Source organism: Stegodyphus dumicola, chromosome X1 (assembly GCF_044657685.1).
Source record: "Stegodyphus dumicola isolate Sdum_Otavi_A_Nest chromosome X1, ASM4465768v1".
NCBI classification, from domain to species: domain Eukaryota; kingdom Metazoa; phylum Arthropoda; class Arachnida; order Araneae; family Eresidae; genus Stegodyphus; species Stegodyphus dumicola.
Window position 1 is genome coordinate 215,034,240 of NC_140780.1, and position 24,609 is coordinate 215,058,848.

Sequence of the window (24,609 nt, forward strand, 5' to 3'; positions counted from 1 at the left end):
CTTCTGCGTGAAATAGTTTGACTTAGTAAGCAGAATCTATTTCATATTGCTCTGAATTTTAATCACTTTAGAGTCATCATTTTCAGTGAAGCTCTGTATAGACTTGATATAGAACAGCGTAGGTTCTTCGCTCAACAATTCTTGCCCACCAGCGGCCGAGCGGTAAAATCGCTGAACACTGGTAGTTCGGTCCGAGGTTCGAATCCCGCGAACGGGCTGGCTGCATGGGCGTTTTCGTGGTTTTCCCCATGTGTAGCGCGTATACGAGCCAGTTCCCCTTGGAAAGTCCTCCACGAAGGCATCCCTCCTCTTAGGCAGATAGCCCTCGAGGCTTTGCCATATAATCACACAGACTCAACAATTCTTTCACACATGAATTACTTCAAGATGCTTAGTTATATGTTTATGTCTGAAAAATAACTAGCACAGTAAATTGCTTTTAAAGACAGGAATCACACACAACACAGACAAATTTAATCAATCATATTAAAAGAAGAGAATTTTCAATTCCTTGCGTGGATATTACGTACAATCTTAAATAATACAAAAAATATAGTAATCTTTTGCAATACGTTAAATAGGTCAAATGTATTTAAACTGCAGACAACATAAAGTTTTTGGCTGAGTCGCTTGGAGTTTTATTTTTGAGAAGTGTATGATACGGCGTGTAAAAGGAAATAAGATTTTTGCTTACATCCTCACCGTTGTTTGAAATCTTTAGCGTACGTACTTACTAATATTCATGCCTCAACTTTATATGTCTTCGAAATTGAGGTTCTTCTTGTACTCAGGTAAGCATCAATGCTTAACCATGTACTTTTCTATCATACAATTCGTTGTCGACATTGAAAACATTCTGAAAACTTGCCTTAAACTTATTTTCCCTTCTATATACATATATAGACTTCTGATATCAATGGACTTTGTCAATCACAGCATAATTTTGTCGATCACTTTCTGAACGACTCTACATTCCGCCCACTTCATTATCAGCTCTTGGTCATCAAATATCGCTGTCTAAATTTATAAAAGTTTAATCGATTTCAGCTGTCAAAGCAAACTATCTTAACTCAGCCTTCGCATTACGTGAGAAATATTCATTGCATTTAGAACATTTTTTTCGCTTTTTTAAGAACTAGGTTTTGAGTTTTAATTAAAACACATCATTTCGAACATCATTTTCATCAGCTTCTGCAAAACCTTGCACAGCATAAAATAACTTAAACCTTTTATCATTAAAAATGATAAACTATGAGCGCATTTCAACAGCATGTTTAACGAAATGTTTGGAATTATAACCTTGGCATTTACGCTGCAGAGTAGCTTACCTGTTGGTAAGTAAATAATAAAATTAAAGCAGCATATAATTTCTTATGCACTAAGAGATAAATATTTTCTATTTCTGGAAGATTTGTATAAAATTTTAACTAGAAAAGTTGTAAAGACATCAGGTATTTTTTGGAAGCAGGAGAGATGAAAAATGAGCAATGCCCTCGTCGGGAATCGAACCAAGAACCTCTAGAATACGCGCCCAGTGTGCTGACCACTACACTACGGTGGCGAAATTATAAGGCGGGAAACTACCTTATATACTCTCCCTTTTAAAGGGCGACTGGGGTTTTAGGGGACCCAATCGCCAAATCCTGGGTGTGGAGAATCATCATCCAAGACCCTTTTAGTTCGGGCGCACTGTAAAAACATTAGGTATGTTTTTTTTTAAAAAAAAAGCAGGAGAAATGAAAAATGAGCAACGCCCTCGCCGAGAATCTAACCACGGACCTCTGAAATACGCGCCCAACATGCAGATCACTACACCACGAAGGCAGGCTAAGAAGGCGGGAGAAATAACTTATATACTCCCCCTTTTAAATGGCGACTGTGGTTTTAGGGGACCCAGTCGCCAAATCCAGATGGTAAAGAATCATCACCTACCACCATTTTTAGTTCGGGCGCCACTGTAGAGGTATTAGGTATGGAAGCAGGAGAGATGAAAAATGAGCAACGCCGTTGCCGGTAATCGAACCACGGATCTCTGGAATACGCACGCGTCCAATGTGCTGACCACTACACTACAAAGGCACGCTAAGAAGACGGGAGAAATACCTTATAAGGTGATTGACTAAAATATTTTTATATAATTATGTATACCTGAGTTTTATAGGAATAAAAAATTATCGTATATAAAGTTACTATTTGAAAGCACGAATTCTGTCGATAAAATTTTTCTTTAAATATCGCTTTAAAGAAAAATTGTACCTTACTACAGATCGAATCCATCTGTGGTTGACTGATTAAAACCCTCTAGGCATTGGTAATCTGGTATTCGATTTCAGGCAAAAGGAACTTTCTACATGGGCACTTTTCTGATTAATGTTATGCGTAATGGAAATGAGAGAGAGTGTTTATCTTATGACAGATGCTCAGTACCTCATTAAAACTCTTCTAAAATACATAACTCCCGTACATTTTACCTTGTATTACTTGTTAATCTAACTTGATCGTTTACGATGGATAGTCAAATTGAAAATAACAGTTTCAGAATTTACTTACCATGGCTGATTTTAATCAACAGAGAAACGTCGGAAGTGAGTTATATTTTCGAACAAATATATCATTAAAATCTGTTTTTAATCTTAGAGAAATTCTCATTATTTATGATTTGAATTAGGTTAGAATAGGATAAGTCTCATTTTGCGATAAATGTGCACCTTATTGTTCGCCAAAAGCAATACAACCTAATTCAATGAATAAATAAATTAAGATTATTGGATTTAGTTTCACTGCCTTTGGTGAATAAAGGAGAACGCATTATTTGGTGACATTGATTTTCCTGTTTCTCAGCCAGATATTTTATCTTCGTGAGATAATTTTGAAGCTTATAAGATGAACTGATGATTCGAATTCTGCGACAGAGAGAGATACTGCATTAACGGCTTAGATCAAAATCAGTAGTCTGAGATTCGAGTGGTTTCATTGACAAAACTGCAAAACAAGAGGAGCCCAAAATTATGAATATTTAAGTACAAAGGCATAAACAGAGAGGAAATTTAGACATATTTATACAGAATGATTAGAAATTTAATGTTAATAGTTTTAGGGATGTAAACAAAAAAAAACGAATGTTTCAGTCTTTTAGTAATTTGCTTGAGGTATTAATAAATTCAAATATGTCGTCTTTATGAGGGCTGTTTTTTTTTTTTTTTTTTTTTTTGTATAAATTTTTCATTTTAATTAAGACTATTTTTTTATTACTTTTAAATATTTGTATTTCACTAGTACACAGACGAACATACGTTGCGATAGGTTCATGTGATTTTGACATAAAAGAAATTCTATTTAGCATTTTCGGACAATTCGTTAATGGCGGTGTGAATCTTAAAATGACAGGAAGAACAAAACGTGTATTTGTCACTCATTAAATATCCGAGTTTGATGTTTTAAATACTTACCTCTTGAAAAATCTATTTAAAACATTAATGCAAAGGGTGATAAATAGCTTTTGTTTGCTTATCCTATTGCATTTTTGTGACACTTTAATTACTTTTCTCATTTCCCTTTTAAGAATCAAATTTGCCAAGTATTTGCCACTTTAATAATATAAATACTAATATTAAATACCCGCATATATATATATATATATATATATATATATATATAAACGTTTTAGATTCAGACTTTATACTGCTGTTTATCAAAACTTTTGCAAATAGTTAATTTCTTGAATTTGCAATCCCGTATGTGATCTCTACTGTTTAAATAATGAAGAATCTTTTTGTAAGTATGCTTCTATGTTCCTCGCATTACGGAAAACTGACGGCACCTAGAGCCACCCAATTTTGAAGACCCGAATACGTTCATCTCAAAGCCCAAATTTGGAATTTCGAATTTTTTTTCTATTTCGGATTTTTTTTCTATTTCGTACGAATTTAATAAATTTTTGAATAAAAAACTGCTTAGTTTGAAAGCGAGGAGTGGCAAATGTGTGAGAAGAAGTATTTAAGAGAAGTTCCCCTTACTTCGAGAGAGAGTTCTTAGGAGTCCTTTAGTGGCGCGTGTTTGCCATCTGGCTACTTCGTTCTTAAATTTACTGCGCTCAGCCGTATTGTGTATGCCTGTTGATAATCTCTAGCTATGTTAAATTAAGGGTCAACTACGTTAGGTATTTGTGTCTAGCTTCGGCTAGGTCTATTTAGTGAAATTTGTTTCTTATTTTCTTATCCTGATTTAAAAGCCCGAGTGCAGGCTTTCCTGTAAGCCGAGAAGGGGCCATCTGTTATTATTTCTTTGAATGAATAAAAGGATATTTCAGCCCTTCTCGAGACTTTTTCTCGATACTTGAACTCGCGATAACTCGCTACTGAGTTCACTAGGTTCCTCGGCATTTTAACATAAACAAAGTACTGAGGAACATTACAAACTAATGACAGAAATATATACTCTGTAGAAAAACATTCGCGGACTCTGTGCTAAATGACTAACTTACGGCTGCTCACAGCCTCCACTTTATTAGGCTCCTCAAAGTGAAAGGTAAGCGCCTCTGGAAATTTCGAAAAGATTCTTTGCTAGAGCTTACAAAATATATTTCGAAAACTTCCAGAATGTTTGTAGTATGACAAGACATTGCTATATATCGATAAGCTGGCTATATTAATTTACGCCTTGCTTGATAGGATGGTTTCTGCCAATGTTTCTAAGTTATTTCATTTCAAAAGTCGGTTTAGACGGAGTTGAAAGATCTACAACATATAACAGCAATAAACGCATATAAATCAACTTAGTGGGCATACATGGAAAATTAAATAAATTACACAAAAAATAAATATGAAATTACTGTATGAACGACACTAACTAAACAAATTAAGTGAATAAATAAATATAAAAGCGAGCACATAATAAAACATGAGAATATAAAAATACATGAGACCGAACACATAAAAATACATGAGACTACAAATAATCAAAAATATTGGTATACTTTATAACAATATGCACGTAAGAAAACGCATTTGTGCAAGAATTTATTCATATAAATTTTCGGTATTTCTAGTTCACGTAATCTATAAAAGTAGCATTGAGAAAAACACAGAGCACTGAATTTTTTAGAAAAACTATCACTGAATTTTTGTTTTCCACTCTTTCCTCATATCATGTTTTGCAATTTTGTTTGTCAAAACTTACGCTTGTCTAAAGCATTAACTAATTTTACGAAATATTGCTATTTTTTGTCCTACATTGAAGACCCTTTTTCTTTTCAGATTTCTTTCATTTATGGTCTGGATTTATCGCTATTTTGGGGATAGCTCTCCATATTAACTTTTTTCTTATTGATAATGCATAGTCTAATTTGATTTTTGTAAAGCAAAGATGTAGTCAGTCAGTTCTCAGTACTTTGTTAATTAATTTTTCAAATATGATTCTGGCTAATCATCAAAATAAATTTTTATACAGCATTGTTATGGCCTCTCAACGGCTATATTCTGCACTAAGTGTACGTCATTTGTTCCTTGGCTTAACAACAAACACGCAAGCTTTTGACACATGTCTTCTACTTCAAAAACAAAAAGAATTTCTGATTAACGATCGTAGCAACAAAGAACGGTGTCTAGCTCATTGAATTCTGTTAACAGCAGAGAAATTATTTTATGTTTTATTTAATTCATATCATGTCTCTGGAATTGCTTTGTTGCTGTCATAATTTCTTTATTAAAAACATGCAAATCTTACTTCTTTCAGAAATGTTATGAAATTACCTATTGATATAATGTGCTTCTAAGAACTATTGATATAATGTGTTCATAATGTGCTTCTAAGGACTATATAATTTACCCCTCTTTATAGAGAAAATACATAAACGCAACATACTTTTAGAAATCCTTATTATTATTTTTATGAAACTTATTTTTAAGTATCGCTGTTGGAAATTTGACAAAAGATCAATTTCAAAATATTTTTATAAAAATACATTTAAGAGTAAATTTAGCCATGTTAGTTGGTTACATTCTAGAACAAGTAATATATGTTGTAGAGTGACAAAATTGACATTTTATTTCAATTTTATGATCTGCTATGCAATTTTCTTGTGATTTTAATCGATTTTTCTACTTCTTTTCTTTCTCTCATTCTCTCTATCTCTTTCTCTGTTTTGATGTGTATATGTATATATAGAGAGGGAGAGAAAGGAAGAGAACGACAAGGAAAGATTCAAATAATTTGATATACTACTACTGAAAATCAGCAACGGAAATACGCTGAAGAATGCACAAATAAAAATTTTAGTATAAAGCAATCTGTTAGTAGTTTAAACTTTACTAAGCATCAAATTAATCATTCTTCACATCAAAGGTGAAACAGAGAAACATATAGACTTCACACGTCTGATGCGCGCCTGATGTGCATACTGTATGCTGTATGTAAGCTCATATTGGATTTTGAAAAGATATGTCTGTTTCTATATCAAATAATTAAGGAAAGATATTTGTATCAATAGTTAGTTTCTTTGAAGAATTCAATTGTAATATCCTAACTAAAATAGAATCCTTTGAAAGCTAGAATATTAAAGAACTATGTAGCGACTATTTGCTGAGTTCTTGTAGCATAAGTAACAAGTGTATTTACCGTCAAAAGCTCGAAAAGCGGTAAATCTTAGATTTTTTATTGGCATATCATAATATCGCATGATAAAAGTGTAAAATATCTTGTAAAATATTTAAAATAAGATACAAATCAAAATCAAGGTCATCATATGTGTATCTATTTTTCGTTACAGCTAGACTGGAGTTTTATTGGTCAGTAACGGTAAAAGTAATAACAAACTGTAGGATATTTTTTAAATGGTAGGAAATGTCGTCCATTAAAAATAACTGTGATAAGTGGAATATTTGTAATATTTGTAAGCTAAAGTAGTGGAATTCATGGTTATTTCTTAACAATTAAGTTTTAAGATTTTACACTATCCTGTTTCTTCGTGGTTTTAATTACAATAATTCATAGAACTCAACAGTTTCATTCAAATGTCAGGTATGTAAATTTTTATAGTGGAATTTCTTTCCTGTAATTTGTGCTGAAGCTGAGATTATTTTCTCTATAAGTGAGTGCTCTCCGCCTTTTGCGGTTAGCTTCTGCGCTGCTAGCTGACCTGATTTTGAGAGCATTTCCGCAGTGAGTTTAGTTGCATTTAGAAAATTAGAACGCTTCCCGGGATCTGCTTGATTTAGTAGTCAGAAATGTAAATGCTAGCGTCCCTGAAGGGCAGTTGTTGTATATGACGCCTCTTCAGCGTCTCTGCAGAATTTTGTGCTGCACATTATTTTAAGTTAGACCACATGTTGTAGTTTAACTAAACATTTTAATGTTTTTGAGTTCTTATTCTTGAGGGGGGTAACTTGTTCAAATACATGTGAGGTCTAATCTGGGCCGCTAACACACAGAATTTAAATCTACAGCTATAATGTTTTTGAATCTTTCATAATATTCAACAGATTATTGTTTTTTTCATAATTAAATTGATATTGTAATGTTTTATATGTTTCATTAACTGTTAGTAAAATTCTTAAATCTCCCTAATTACCATCATTTGTTGACAAAAACTCGAAAATTTAAACTTCCCACTTATGTCTAAGCGGATAAGGCAAGTGAACATCAGTAACTGAACCCACTTTGAAATCTCGGCGCACGAGCTGGTTGCAAGGCTTCTACATCGTTTTTCCATTTGTGAAATAAACTTGAGTCAGTTTTCCTTCGAACATCATCCCTGTGCTTAAGCTCACGTGCTTTGTTTTAATCTATCAACTAGCTATATAACCTAAGTTTTAATAATTTGCCATATGTTTTGGAAGGTAACGCATAGAGGATGTCCAAAATATTCGCTCGGCTCTAAATGTATTTATTCTGTAATGTTACTGTAAATAACTAAAATGTCGTTTCATCTCCTTGTGAGTATGGCCAGCCTAATCACCTGATTTGACAACATCTGACTTTTACCTATAAAAATTATTGACGTCGAAGAATATGAAAATATTTCGCATACACTTCAGAAGCTATGCGTTTGATCGCGAAAAACATACAACAAATTATAGAAACTACGGCGGAAAAGTCTGTCTCTAATCTATGGAAGCATGCGCAAACATGTCTAGAATGCTGATGGGAGCCAACCTTTTATATAGAAGCCAGAGAGATGAAGTAAGTGATAAGTTAAGCACAATTGCTTTTCAAACATCCTGTACATAAATTTAACTTTATATGCGTTTTTACGTTATGAAATTTTGTAATTTATTCATATTATGTAAATATTTGTAAATAGCTATTATACGATTAGTAGATATGTGTTTAAACATTGTGTAATGTTCTGTGTAAATATGCGAAATTTAGAAATGGGAATGTGTAGAACAAAGGTAGCTAATTAATATTAGAAATTGGAGTTCAAGGCATTTAATTCATTTCATGAAATTTAAACAAACCGCAACTTTCCTGTCAGGATTTCGATCTAGATCATAATAATTTCGATCATTTTGTCTGTATCTCTGTTATGAGGCAATTTTGACTCAACATTGAGTTTTCTAAGGAATCCCCTTTGTCACGCGTTTGAAAATTATTTTCTGTATATGAGAAATAATCAAATTTTATCAATTGCAGTTTCTTAATTTTCATAGCATTTCTTACTTTGTTTGAATGAAATCAAAATTTTATTTCCGATTAAAACAATTTACGCCACCTGCAGGAATAAAACATAAACGATTCAAAACTGTAGCAAATTATTTCTACTTTTGAGAAATCAAGCACTGAACATTACTTGAGTGTTATTAAAAACAATTTTTGTTCCCTTCTTTTTTTTCCCCAAAACACTGCATGTATTTATTGACCTCGGGACGATGATGAATCCAAAAAAAATGATATTCTAATCTTATACACCATGGATGATTTCTGAGAGACTTACAAGCCCCCCTTTGGAATATAATACATGGCTTTACAAAGCTATGAAACATAACATGTTTTACAAATGCTAAATTCGAAAGAGAGACAAGGATTGTCATTGCTTATATTTCCGGATGCGAAATATGGTGAAGTAGGAAACTTTGTCGTTGCCTTATGAAAATGTATTTGATCTTTGTAGATACCTTCAAGAACTGAGGTAAAATCTCTTACAAAATACAGTACTTAAATCCATGTCAGTGCTTCTATCGAAATTCATATTTCTTAGCTCCATAGGCTGTCGAATCACTGCGACTCATAGATGCAGACTTGAAATATTTAACATGTGTGCATGTATTTAGTTCCCTATGTTAAATTATTTGCTCTGGCTCAGAATACCGATCCTAAGAGGCAATTTATATGTATGAGCTATGTGTCTAGACAACGCCAACATATTTAGACAACGCCATTTACTTCGGGAGTGCATCTTATAGTATAGTTATTAATAAATCTGCATTTTGGTCTGCATTTTGGTAGCATAATTTAGATTTCAATAAATTTTATCAAATAAATCTTAGGCTGCAATCCAAACAAAAGGACATAAAAGAGAACTTTGGTTGCACGCTTTTTTAACAATTAATTTTTTACATACAAGCATCTATTTGAGGTAAAAAATTGGACAGAAGTATTTTACGTGCGTATGTGTGTTTTTTTTAATTATTATTTACTGTTTTGACGGAATAAATATAAAATATAATCATTATTTAAAAATTTGATTGTTAAAAACCGTATAATATATGATTAAATAAACATGAATAATACCGAGGCTAATAATAATAATAAAAATTTTGCATACAATCTTCTCTTTGAAGTTATAAATTAAATAATCAAATAGTTATTTGTAAATATGAGCACAAAGTAAAAGCAAAAGATTATAAATTATGAATGCAAGAAATGTATACCAATAGAATCCTAAATACGAGTAACTGTCAAAAATAAGAATGTATTTGTCATTAATTTCATTTAAAAAGATTTACAGTGTTCTTTTTTTTCCAAAATGCATCACGCCATTTGGTTTTTAATGAACACCAAACAAAGATTGTCTGCCTTCAGCTACATTCTAGAAACTGCTTATCTTCTAAGTGACAACTGTACGTGTAGCAAATTTGCGTAGGAACTACACAGAAGAAGTGTTAAATGTACCTTTTATTAAACTCTTTAAAATTCACAATGCGTCAGTTTGACGTTAACACACTACGCCTCACTTGGGCGGTAACTCCCAAGAACTAAAATAAAAATTCGAAGACATTCACAAGTAGTAGAAATTAAGCTACAGGGCTCAGATATTCTTGATTCTTAAAACCGCGTCGAAACTAGTGGCAGCAAAGTAAATGCTGTTATGCCATGTAAACCAGCAATAACTCCGGGAGTAGAAGCTCACGCAACAGGGATGATGGTAATAGCCTAACTCTCCCTCTCCCTTCTAAAACTCGGTATTTAAACTTTTTCTCCTCAAAGTAGAATTCCTTCACGCATTCCTTCACGCGCGCTAACTAGACAGAAAATTTTATAGCTAAAGTGCATAATATATATGTTTCATTAATTACCCTTTTAAAGTGTTATTTCTCTTCCTATTGCCAACATTCTTAGTGCAAATGGAAAAACGTCCGGCTATCATTCGGGAGTTTCAAAGTTCAAATCCCAGCGAGGGCTCTGCTGGCTCCACATTTTTCATGTTTTCTGTTTCGACAAACATAACTATTCTACATAGTAACGTTATAAATATTCGTAAAAGGCATAAACTTTATATAAATGTTTTCTGTGTTATTTCCGAAATTAACTTAAATTAATTTTTAACTGTGTTGCTTGCTCTTGCTTTGCTAATCAAAACGACCCCGATAGTCACGCTGTTATGATCTGTTCCAAAACACTACAGAAAATTCGTATAGTGTACTAATATAAATACTAAGTTAGTTTAGTATGAGGAACACGTAGATTAACATCGCATTTATCTAGCTCCATAAACAATCAGAGGTCGCAGATATCTGAGAACTCCAAGAGCCATATCTTTTTCTATATTCTTTGCGACTAACTTAAGTCATAAACTTTGAAGCAGCTCGGTCAGATAAGCATGTATCGTGGAGAAGAGTCATTAGTTCTTAAGCGCAGTCCCAGTAATGTTTTGAATTGGAGCATATAGTCAAAACGGTTTGAGAATCAAGATAGTGAAGCATAATCGTTGCCATGTTTCTAGAATCACTCTGAATGTGTAAAACTTTTATGAAAACCTTCCACTATCAGATAAACCTCTTGTAGATATGGAACAGATTCTTCAGGTCACAGAATTCGTCGGCTAACAAGCTTGCATAATGTCACAGTTCACCTTTAGGGGAATGATAATTTATAATCTTTAAATGTGCCAAATATACGCTCCTCTGATCAGAACACCCTAAATGTGAAACCAAATGTTGTGCTTTAATGCTGTTGGAGTTATTTGCTAAGTCGTCACTATGAAGCACCAGGACAAAGGGCTTCAGACCACCCTTTGTCTACTGAAGATTCTTTTTGTTTTGGGGCATTCCTTGACTACGTAGTTGTTCTTTTCGATGCTTCGGAGTCACTTTCTTTGACCTTTGAATGTCTCAGCCAAGTTATACAGAATATATGGCATGTCGCATACAAAATTCTGTCGAAAACCACTGCTATCATTACTAAGGCTGTTCGCACATATTTTAGACGATTTTCAATATATTTAGAGAAATATTTTACCTAAAATTTGTGTGTTTTAAATGCTCCATTTGATAAACCTTATTCTTCAGTATCTTTCTACACCGTAATTTCCAAGACAATAAATCATTTTAGTAGCGTAAGAGGTATTTTATCCCATTCCTTTTGAACAGCTTTCCAAAGTACAAGGAGGGTTGTAGGCCGACGTCTGGAGAATCCGCATTTTAAAAGTCCAAAGCGCAAAAATCCGTGGATGATACATCAGGAAATTTAGTAGGGGTATGAGTGAAGGGTACAGCCTTAATACAGGTTTCTTGTTCCATCTTTTACAGGAATTAACAGTGGACTTTGCTGAATGCTTTGTCTTGATGCTTTGTCCTGATGCAGTTCTACTGATTGGGTAAAAATGGGTATAAAATATGTTCGCGATAATATATAAAGTTGACCTTAACAGTTTTTTCACTCTCTTTAATTTTTATTTTTCATTATATCAAAAAACAGCAACAATCATATATCCCTTTGTAAAACTTTCTTTATATTCGTTGAACCATGTTTTAAGATTTTTTTTCTTCCCTTTGATGGAAATAAATGGATCTCTCTTTATTGCGGTCATTTAAATATACACAAAATTCATCTCTTGTGACAACAGTTTTCCCATTTTTGTCCGAATAATTGTTTCTCATTGACAATTCTCATTTATCTAGCGTCCAGCGTTTTCTGCCTTCGGCGATATGTCGTGGAGATATACGATGCACATTGCGTTTTTTAGCCTTTTTACTATTCAAATCTGCCTTAATCACTTTGTTTACAGTTGCCACTGAGCATTTTAATGATTTTGCAACTGTTCTTTGACTTCGAAGGTTTTCTTTTAACATTAAAGTTCTTACCTTTGCAACATTTGAAACATTCCGTTTGTTTCCTTGGATATGTATTTTGAGCAATTTTTCTCCTTGAAGCTAAACTTTGACTTTTTTCCCCTTTTTTTTTACTGACAATATTATCTATCGTTGCTTTAGATACCGAAAACTCATAGCTTTCACAGCATTTTCTAATAACTAAATACGAATATTTTTTTCGGAAGGAGCACAGACAAAGCCTTCCGTGTATTGCTTTTTCAAAAGCACAATTTTGAATGAAACCAAAATTGTCAAATAGCAGACTATAATTTGTAGTTTCAAAATTTAGTTGCAGTTAAAAGAAATTTCCTAGAGGCGATTTTTCTATAGCAAAGTAAACTCGTCTAAAAAATGTGCGAACAGCCTCTGCACTAGTGAGTGAGCTGTGAAGTAGTTTTAGCTCATTACTGAGATTCTAGCTGTACCATCCACAGTATATTACTACGTTTCATGTAAATGTAGTAGAATATTTACCACCAAATATAGCTGCTACTGACACACTGGCATACGCCGTTCAAATGCCAACTATAGAAAAACCGTCAAACTAGGTGAAGTTGAAGTCTTCTCTATGACTTCTAAATGTTTATAGATTACTAACAAAGAATAATTATATACAAACAACAAATAACCCCAGCTGATATTGATACCAAGCTTTTTTATTGGTGACAATGTAGATATTTTTAAATGATATATTACATGTATATTTTCACAAAAATTAGAATTACCTCAATAAAGACGCTTTAGACACCAAATACGCCCACGCAAAATTAATAAATAATTAAATAAACATGTTTTTAAACTATCTGTCTTCCCTATAGTCTGTACTTTTTCCTTGTGTTCCAGTTCGATGATTATCATTATTTACAGTGTTATTCACATGTCAATAAACATTTAAAAAAATTCGTATTTTGGTAAATTTTATTACAATAAGCATAGAAAAGCTAAAAGAAGGAAAAGAGAGCGCTTTAACAATTCTGTTAAACAATTTTTTTTAAGACAATTGTATCCGCCATCCGCTGTTTCATCTTAAAAGATTGCAAAATACCACAAAATATATATTAAATTTGGCCTGAAGATATGTAAAGATATAAGGACAATAGAAACCGCATTAGCACGGGAATATCTGGATACGCAGCATCTTATAAAATGTCCATTTACATAAAGGGATTTCTTCACATCCATGACTTCAGCCCATAATCAATAATTACAAAATTTCGGGTCTAGAGATTTGGATGAAGAAAATAACAGTTTATTACTGGATTCATTTTAAAATTAAGACTAACATTTGTCTACAAGAAGAACTATATACTGATGCTTTATTTTGAGAGAATATCACACTATTAATGCTTGCTTTAACTTCAGCTTACGTAAAATGCTCTTTTGCGATAAATTAGTGTAATGTGGCTGTGACAGAAACAGTCCAGACGCAGAATGTTCCCCTATTGTATGGCAAGAGCCATCTAGTGGATATAACTGTAACTAAAATTTTACATAATGAAATTATTTAAAAACAAACAGTTAATTTTACGCGTTTATGCGCTCAGTGCATTACTACACATTGTAAATTAAACAAAATAACAAATTTTTTTAATGTTTACTGATTTCTTGATCATCCTGTTCAGTTCATTGAATTTTTAATTTAATGAACTCGCTAGGAAAGAGACAAAGAAAATTCAAAACTAAATTAGAGCTGAAATAAAATAATACTTGCTTAATTAATTATTTTCTTATAGCTCGGTCATATATAAATACAAAGGATTTCTAAGGTTACATAAATATAATTATTTCTCACTGTTGTTTAATATAATCATAAAAGAATCCTAGGCTCTACAATTCTTAAATCTGCAAAAGGGATTTTCACCTCTTTTAGCAAAAACAAATGACATTTGTTGAAAATATTACTTCCTTACGTCGTGATTTCTCAGAAAAGACATTTCCATGAAAATAATGATTCCTTTATTCAAAAAACGTATTCGGCATGAAAAAAAGTTTCTATAGAGCGGGAAATTTGTTATAGAGCTTGCCGATCAAACATATCCTTTGGGAAGGATGATAAATACTTATATTGGTTGACTAAAAGAACTTTTCCAGTGTCATTAATTTGTTCCAAGTGTATAAAACAATGCCATCTTCTGCAGATAAATTAATATGAGGGTACATAAAAAACTGAAGGAGCGAGGAAAAGAAACCATACATTCGTTATCGACATCAATTGTATCACATTACTGATATTTCACTAAATTTGTTTTAATCTTGTTCAAATCGACCAGTGATTTGTAACGTATCTTACTGGGTAGTGAAAGTGCAAGGCATGAAAGTACTTTGATGTAGGAGGGTTCAGTTGGACCTTAGAGAAAATAAAATAATAAATGATGTATAAAATAAAATATAAAATTTGCCTGTAGCATGTGCAACGTTATTTGTTATCTAGTATTTTTTTTAATTTTCATGAAATGTCTTTTATTTCGCCTTAGATTTGTAACGTTTTTCTCCTTCATTACCGCTCGCTTTCGTGGTGTAACTGGAACGTACGTCCGGTTAGAATCGGAAGGTCCGGAGTTGGAGTACATTTTTTACTTCTCTTGCATAAATTAGAATAAGTAAAATGAAATGCCTTGCGGTTTCTACTTGTGGCGCTCGGACTGAAAGGTTGTAAGGATTATGTTAATTTTATTAACAGTTAAATTTTAAGTTAAAGTTCCTTTCCTGTCAAATTCTTAACTTCAACTTACTACTTCCGGCCAGAAAGTAGTTTTGGAATTTGCTATATTTAATTAGGAGGAGCGGTATTTAAACCACGAAGTTACTTACTGAGTCAGAGAGAATCAGAGTTTCTGATTTACGCGCGTCTGCTTTTTTGGCCACTCTCTCTCTCAAAGCTGTTATTACGCTCGGCCGTACTCAGGCCCTTGCTAAGCTTCGTAGTCAAATAAGTTAAGGAGGCCAACTCGTTTTGAACCTTGATAGCTTCGGCTATACTTCTTTAATTAATCTTAGTTTTAGTTTAATTCTTAGTCTTTTAAGTTCAAGTCCAAGTGCGGGCTTTGCTTGTACACTCCCAGGCGGAGTTTTGTTAAATCTTATTGGAATAATAAAGGGTTAGTTACCCTTCTATCTTGTTGTTTCTTGTCACCGAACACAAGCGATTATTCGCTTATCAGTTCTTAGATTCTTCACTTCCAACATTAACTTAGAGTTCCAAAGTGAGGAACTCTACAAGGTGATGGACTACAATCCGTCACTCCAGTGTTTGGTGGAGTGGAGGAAAATGTATAAAGTTTTTCTCTCTCCCCTTGCTTTCGTGGGATAACTGGAAGGGAGTCCGGTTGGCATCGGAAGGTCTCGAATTCGAGTCCCGATTAAAGCATAGCATATTTTTACTTCTCCTGTTCCAAATTAAAAGCCTAATAATCTCTACAAGTTTATTGCAAGAGCTTCTATTTAAGCCATTCTAACATTTTAAATAATTTTGCAACTTCTAAACAGATATAACATACACAAATTGAAAGGCCCTTAGAAAATGCATTGATTTTTGACTCTGCTTTCAGAGAACAACATTCGAAACTATTTGAAAGTGAAAAGTCAGTTAATTAATTAAGTTTCAGAGAAAAACGTTCGAAACTATTTGAAAGTGAAAAATTAAAATTATGTTCATCTCCCATTGTTAAAAACAACAATTTAATTCAGTATCGAACTCTTTTTAGGTAACCATGTAAAAAGCAAAAACCGTACGACCTTTATAAACGATATTTATATGCCGTTGAGAATATATTTCTAAATTAAATTAATTAATTAATATTGTTTGACTATAATAAAATAACCTGGACATCACTTACATGTCCTCCTTATTATTCCTCTTTGAAAGCGCGTATATTTCTCAGCAACAATTTTTCTTTATGACACCTGTAAAGAGTAAAAAAAGGGAAAATATTTCATACCAAAAAATACTCTTCTCATTTCATGTTTATAAATCTAGGTGTACAAACATCTTTATAAAAAGAACAAACTAATTGTTCCTATAAAAAAATTTTGTGCTGTCCCTTTTTCCTAATAAACATCTTTTACATTAAAGCGTAAGGTACATTTTATGCTGATTAATGATACGGATCATACATTGTTTATTAATAAACACTAAATTCTGCACAAAGCCCTTGGCACAGTTTTGTTTAGCTATGATACTTTGTTAAATAAGGCAAATATCCTATTGAAATATGAATGGGTACTACTTTACGAACGAGATTCTTCAATTTAAAAACTTAGCCCCATAGAATTGCAGGTACATTATGGCAAGGCACTCTATAAAAATCTCTGTTCCAGAATAACATTGTTACACTTTCATAATCCATTTTGCCAGCCAATCAATAAGCGACGTGTCTGTAATATAATTTGAAATTGTTTTGCAATTTGTAGTACCAGTAAGGCTTGGAAACAACTGATAGCTGCCGTAACAAGAAGTGAGGTCATGTCTGTAAAGATATTACTTGCCTGGTAGACATGGGCTGCATGTGCACTTCCTGCAGAGATAATCAGTTAAGCACGCATGATATATTGATCATTATTTTAGTTATTGTCAATCAAACTTTCGCTGATATTTATGTGTTTTGGTGCTTTCTTTTACTATGAGAATGGGCTATTAGGACCACCACTGTTTCGGGAGCTATTTGAGAAGATTGAGTTGTGCGTCTATTCTGGGACTACGAAGGTAGAATGTCCCATTTACGTGTAATTAACTATACATTGTTACGTATGTTGCAAAAAACTTACTGCTTCTATTTTGTTTTCTTTTCTCTTGTATACTTCTCATCGTCACGCAGTTAAAAGGCATTTAAAACAGTAGGACCTCAATAAAACACTTTAACATGTATTGCTCATTGGTAGACAGGGAGGCCATATCCTATGCATTTCAGAGCAGTGGGAAGGGAAAATAGGTGACTGCTTATTTTGTTTTCTCCGCATAAAAGGGAAAGTCGGCACTTCCACTCTATTTACATCCTTTCTCTTCTCGTTTGTTTGTCATGAGATGGCTTGTTGTTTCCGTCTACTTTTCCTTCAATTTTCCCTCCCATAGGCGAAGAACCTTTTATTGCCTTTATCTCTTTGTTCAGTCTTACGTAATCCTCCTTTATTTCTCAAGTGCTCCGTGAAAGGAAAATACTTTCGTTTTTTTCCGTGGGTGCCACAAAGATTTCATTCTTTTTATGTGCTCTTCAAATTCTTTTTCTAACTCTTCTCAATATTATGAAGGGTTAATGCCAGCAAATCTGATATTTGGCATTCAGCAGGTTTTCTAGTGAAAGTGCTTGTCGATCGAAAAATACATAATTCATGTTACAAAAGCTAATTATATAACCCGTCACTTACCTTTTCCACATGAATAGAAGTATATTTGTCTGTCACTGGAAATTTTGAATGTCATACTAAGAAGTGCAAAGGTTAAAGCTATATTAATACAAATAGCTAATATTGATATCGAAAATATAAATTCAATATTGCTTTTAATATGAAGTCTAGAATTGTATTACGGTAAATAGGAATAAATAAATGCTGTTTTAACTTCGAAAATTATGTTTTAAGAAACGGAATACTTACGGTAAGATCTATGGTTTAACTTTTATGATCAAAATCATAAAATAATTCTTTTGTTTTTAAAATATTAAGGATTTTTTCTGAAATTATTTGGATATATCCAAAATAATTTATTCAATAACATTTATTCTTTCCTAGTTTGAAAATTATGAAATGCTATTTAATAATTTAAATAATGAACTACAAACTTTAAACGTATTCTACGTTCTAATTCTTGGTTTATAAAGATTCTGCCTGTTGATATTTAAAATCTCAGCTCTAACCTCTTAAAAGGTTTCGTGCCAGTTAATTTCATCAGTAATGTCAAAGTTTCATCAGTAATCAAGTTCCAAATTTTTCAGTATCCGAAAGCAATGATTGTATACAAAAGAGAATCAATTTCATTAACATAAGCAGTATGCCTCGGAATAACTTTTGCTATGAAATGTTTCAGGAATTATGAAATTTTATAACTGATAGCATGTATATTAATCTAATAACAAATATTTTTAATGAATTTCGAAAACACATTTATTATTTTATCGTGACTTAGCTATTACTATTCTAAAATAAAATAGTATCCTTTGTGTGAAATGTATAATCATAAAATAATCAGTTTTACTTTATTAAAGACTTCTTAAAACATACGTAATCTACTTTGATTTAATGTAATTATACATCAGTTTTACAGTTTGTACTTGTTACGGGTCAAAACTAAATATTTACAAAATATTTAGTTCCTTCGTAGAGTTTTCTGTGTTACCACTGAGAAAAACCACCAAACTCAGTACTTATTCTACTGTAAATTTGATATTTGACATTCCAGTAATAACTTATTGCTCGTTTAAGCATAATACCTAATGGCCATTCTTCAGACGGGCAGAAATGTAATATTTGTTCATACTTCAAATATACAAAAATTTCCCATTGCATAATTCAAAGAAAGGAAATTTTTGTTTTTATATATTAATTAAAAAATCTTTAAACTTTCATATTTTTATATTTCATACTGGCTTGCTACAATACTTTACAGTATTGTAGCAATATTGACTTGCTGCAACATTTCCTTAAAAGACGATATTGACTTGCTACATTATTTCCTTAAAAGACGAGTCTTATTTAAGAATTCATTCACATAAATATTATTGTAATGATTATTGCGTAGTTAATGAAACTCAAAAACAATTACTACTTTATTTCATAATATCACATTAAAGCATTTTTAATTTTATTCTATTTTTTTTAAATTCACCTACTTAATATATATGTAATTTTAAATAATTTAATCAGCCTTATATAAAATATAATATGAGCGTAATTGTAACAAGACACTTCGAATATATTGAAAATCTGATACATTAAAATATACAAATCTCAGACGCTTTAATTAAAAGACTAATATGTACAAAGGAAAAAAAAGTACATTTTTATTAACAAAATTAAACAACCTTAACAAAAATAAAATATGCATGAAAAATGTATTAGGTAAACTGGCTATATTAAGATCAGAATCTTTTTAACAACGTCATGTCTTATGGAGGAATTTGAATTTTCCAGTGTGATCCGGAAACTAAACGGAAGTTAATGCACTAAAAGAATCTGATATGGGCACCACATGACTTCCTTGTACTGCCTATTTATTTATACACATTTTTTGCTGCACTTCATTTAAACTTATTCCCTCGAATTATTCTAACTTAATCGATCCCTCAAGGCCAGTTGAAAATGACATTAAAAACAGTAAACTTTTAAATTAACTATCCCGGTCAATTTTTGTAGAACCATAGTCAAATTTCTTATAATTTTATTTTTTTCATAACAAACATAAAACTTTCCCAAATATAAGTATAGGAAGAGGGAGACAACATTAAAAGTTAAATTTCATTATTTGTCAAAAATTAATTATTTTTTCTTATTTCACATTGCCAAAACCTGAATATTTTCGTCATTACACTTCTGTATCTAGAAGTATATGAGTACGACTATTGATTACGATAGTAAAAGCCAGTAAGGGGGTAGGTATACAAACATACATATAGATAGAGAGAGAAAGAAAATAGTAAGAAGTTTAGAACCAAAACCAGAAGACATACATGTTCTTTTGTTCTTCCAATTGTAAGTTCAAAATTTTAGTTCCGTGTCAATTATTAATAGATTTTGTAAATTATTTTCATCTAAGTAAATAGTATATATTTTACTTTTGCTTTATTAGACATTAAATCTATTTCATTTAAATTTGTTTTTGTGCATTTTTATTTCATATGAAAGAAGGGCGACCGTGTAGAGGAGGCATTCAGAATTTTCGGATGAACTATTATAATTAAGTAATTTAAAATGGTTCATCAGCTACTTTTGGGTGAACAGAAACGCAGTGGGTTTCCTGGGAGGAGGGGTCCAATGAAATCTGATCTACCTCCTCTTGATAAAATTAAATTAGATTTTGTTGAATCAGATTTGTGTTCCTTTTCCTATTATATTTATTTTTATGTATTTCTGTCGTTTTCGGGATTTAATCTCGTTTAAAAACACGAAGTCGAGGGTTTTTTTTCCCTCATTCTTTATTAAAAGATTAAGCGGTTATACTGGTTTTAAATTTCGTTTCTTTCATAATTTTGTGGTTTTGATTCCAAATTTGTTACTATTTTCTCTGTTATTGATTAATTTTTCAGCAGCATCTTCGGAAATAATATTGGGATATTTTTGTTTTAAAACGTATATATATAACATCACAAAATTTATATATATGTGTAGTATTCGACTAAATTAAATGTAGTATTTTCGATGTGTAGGAGAAATCCTGTACTTTTTAGCAGCTTTTGATATCCGTCATGGGTGATGGTTAAGGCATACAGATGAAGATAACAAAACCGGATTTCGACAGATCACCAATCTTTATTTTCCCACCTATCAAAAATAATCCTTTTGCAGACAAGATATTTTTTAATCATAGTGATAATACAATAATTTTCATGTACACGGGTTTTTAAAGTATGACGTACGCATTTTGGACGACAGGACAGCGTAAGCGGGGTAAAGTTGTTTGCAGGGTAGAAGCTAGGAAAAGGAATGACGTAGTTGTTTTCCAATGAGTATTTATACCTAGTTAGAAGCAGAAAGTACTCAAAACTGTAATTGACTAATTTTAGTTTTAGTTACTTTTTTCAAGCAGCCTTATATAACATAAGCAGCGGAGGAAGAAGAGATGAATTTGGGGGGGGGGGGAAGAGCAAACACAAAATCTAGAATAGTTAATTTTGAGGTCGCCTATCATTCTTAAAGCAGCCATCGTATTTCGTTATATCTTACATATATATATATAAATAGTACCATAATATATATATATATATATATATATATATATACATATATGTTGGTACTGCCGATTGCAATTAAAGAAAAGGTAGGTGCGCAACTAGATGTTATATCAGTCCCATGTACAAAATTTCACCATTCTATGACTAATCGTTTTTGAGTTATGCGAGACACATACAGACGTACATACGTACGTACAGACATCATGGGAAAAAATCTCTCTTGAATCCATTTGAAATCCAGTTTACAATCCGTTTTGGAAAAAATTCTGACAGTATATGCAGGCATCTGTCCAAATGGATTCGGAACATTCGTCCAAATGGATTCGGAAACATTCGTCCAATGGATTCGGAAAAGGGGAAAATGGATATTTCCGTTGAAATGTGATGCCCGAAATTTTTCGCGATTGCAATACTTTTACTTCGTACAAGGAAGTTAAAGGCATTCAGCATCAAGAAATGATGAGTCTCAAAAAGCTTCCGAGCAAAGACAAAGGCGTTTTGTTTACTTAATACCTTTGTGATAAAATTACAATTACCCTCATATCATCAAAATGAAAAATTGAATTAAATAAGAGAAGTAATTGCTAAAGAGTGAGGATAAAGACCGTTAAGGGTTTAAAAAAAGAATTAAATACGTAGTGAAAAAGCTTCGGTTCCATTTCGCATTTCCGCAGGACATCGGTGTACACTTCCTTACTCCTGTATACATTTTGGGAGAAGAGGGATTGGAAAAACAACTGTTTATAGTCAGAAAAAATTATATTTGTTCTTTCTATGGTGCTATCAGAATCTAACTTTGGGAGAAATATTCGAAGAGTTTTAGAAAAAGTATTTCGTTTCATGTATTAAATTATATGCAACGTTTACATTAAACCGCAAGGTTAAGGTACTACGGCTTTATCTTTGCGACTTAATGCAACATGCCAAATTGTGGTAACATAATATTTTCTGATTTGTATTTCAGTCAAAAAGAGCATGCTTCTTTTACGATACAAACAGAACTGGATTAACCATTAAACAAAATAAGCATATGCTTAGAGCATCAAAAAAAGGAGGCCTCACAAAAGTTTTCCATTGCCAATTTTACCATGGAATTGGTGATACAGCTAAATCAAAACAGAAATTAAAGGAATGGAGAAATATGTTATGCTGTAAATTAAGGAGTTATGCTGTAAATCTATGTGGTGGGACACCAAAATATTTTAAATGCTTAGGGCCTCTAACAGTCTTAGTCCGGCCTTGGAATCAATGAATTAATTTAAACTTCCTAACACTTAAGAAATACATTTTTGCTCATAACAGGATAAAAAATATACTTTATTTGACAATTTAAGCTAAATGAAGAAGAATTAAAATCTTCTGAATAGAATCGTCTGTTCGCCTTGCGAAATGGAAGTATTTCTGGCATAAAACTGCTAGAATAATGCTATTTTGTTCTTATTTATACATGAAAGATTCAGTAAGTTTCACAAATTTACAGTTTCTGCTTTATTCTCACGTTTAAGAACTGATATAGGTCATAATTTATAATTACTATAAGACAGAAAAATACCGTGTTAAATGATAACATTGAGAGCATACTGATTTTACTTTTTTCAGATTTATGAGGCCAAAGCGAAAAAAAATGAATTTTCCCTAAACACAATCAATTATTCAAACGTTAAATCGAATTTTAAAAATTATTTTTAATGCTAGCTTTCTAATGGCTAAAATATTGAAGTCAATGCTCAGGTAAAATGTTCAGTTTCATTCTCATAAAAAATCAGCAGTGAATTTCAAGTACCTTTATTTCTTATTACTAAGATGTTTTAGATTTTACTAAAAGAAATTTCGAAGGTAGAATGCACTTCTTATAACACTTAAAGCCTTATTTCACGCATAAAGAAGCGAATATTTTGATAAAGAAATGAATATGTCTCTTACAGCTGTTTGGAGATAAAAGATACCTCCAAGCAAAATGCGAAAATTTTTCTTTCGTTTCTTACCATGCGTTTGAGGGCTCTTTTTATGTAAAGACAGCCTTCTTTTAAAGATATTTTAAGCATTACAGCAAAACACTTCTCAGCTGGAATGGGTTTACTGCATTTTTTGGGATTATCTCAACTGGCAGCGAATCCATACATAAATTTAATAATGTTTCTAAAAAAATCTCAATTTTTACTGCGGTTGAAAAACGTTTTAAAAGAAGATCTCAAATGTTTAAGCAATATTTACTATTTATTTTCTTCTACATTCATGTTTTTCCATAAAATTGTCTTTATTTTCTTTTAAGCACCTTTCTTCGTACGTAATATAGTTTTATATGAGAAAAACCTTTCTATCAATAACAATGAAATCTATTTTAGTAGGTATTAAATTCAGATTAATTCTTTTAGAGTGTTAACGATAAGTGTCAATGGTTATGTTCAAGTTAAACAAAATACAATTATCACTTGAGTGTTTTATAAAATTCTCAGATTTTAATCTCCTTAAATCCAAGAATTCTAATAGTTTAATAATACTTCTTAATGTTACAATAAAAAAGAAAATAAATATGTAAACAGTTTAACAGCAGAATTAATACTGATAAAATATCTGCATTCTTAAATAATATATGCAGCTTGATGCCTCGTTCACAACGCTATATATCGTTCATATTACAACAAATGGCTAGGAAGTGATTTCTAAGAACAATATTTATATCTAAACCAGAAGAATAAATTAATTACTGTTCAGCATATTCCCTTTAGAAAGGATTTTTAAAAATGACACAGCTGAGAAAAGTTTATCCTGCTTTTGCTCTTCCCAAGTCCTTTAGGACTACATCCTTATAAGTTCTTAATTATGTAGTCCAAACACAAAAATCCTGTCGACTAATTTCTCCTATTCCTGTTTCGATAGAATTCAACTAATGAATATTAATGGGGCTATAATTTTTCTTCCTTTATATTTTAATATGCTTAAAAGTACAGTAATGGAATAATTAAAATTATTAATGCGGTATTCGTGTCTAATATTCATTCATAGCATAAAACGGGAGGTAAGAATTTTCAACAGCGTAATAGCTTTTTGTAGGGTTTCTTTACTTGCATCATTCGCCTTTACCTATAAATAAGCATTTTTGCCAAATCCTTCGTCTTCATTAAAGTAACACTGTGCGTAAATTTAATACCTAATTTTTAAGAACTGTTTGTATATGAATAAGTTCCTATTATGTAAAT

The 24,609-nt window shown here is 31.9% G+C and overlaps 1 protein-coding gene and 1 long non-coding RNA gene across 3 annotated transcripts in view; one reads left to right on the forward strand and one right to left on the reverse strand.

Annotated features, from left to right (window-relative positions):
• The window catches only part of LOC118187878 (IDLSRF-like peptide), a 215,603-nt gene that overhangs the window by 138,467 nt on the left and 52,527 nt on the right, over window positions 1-24,609 (forward strand). The window lies entirely within an intron of this gene.
• Window positions 1-24,609, reverse strand: part of LOC118187879 (uncharacterized) — a 98,627-nt gene that overhangs the window by 35,019 nt on the left and 38,999 nt on the right. Inside the window, exon 2 of the long non-coding RNA XR_004758031.2 lies at window positions 16,367-16,433. This is a non-coding gene — a long non-coding RNA (uncharacterized LOC118187879). The remainder of the gene's footprint in view (window positions 1-16,366; window positions 16,434-24,609) is intronic.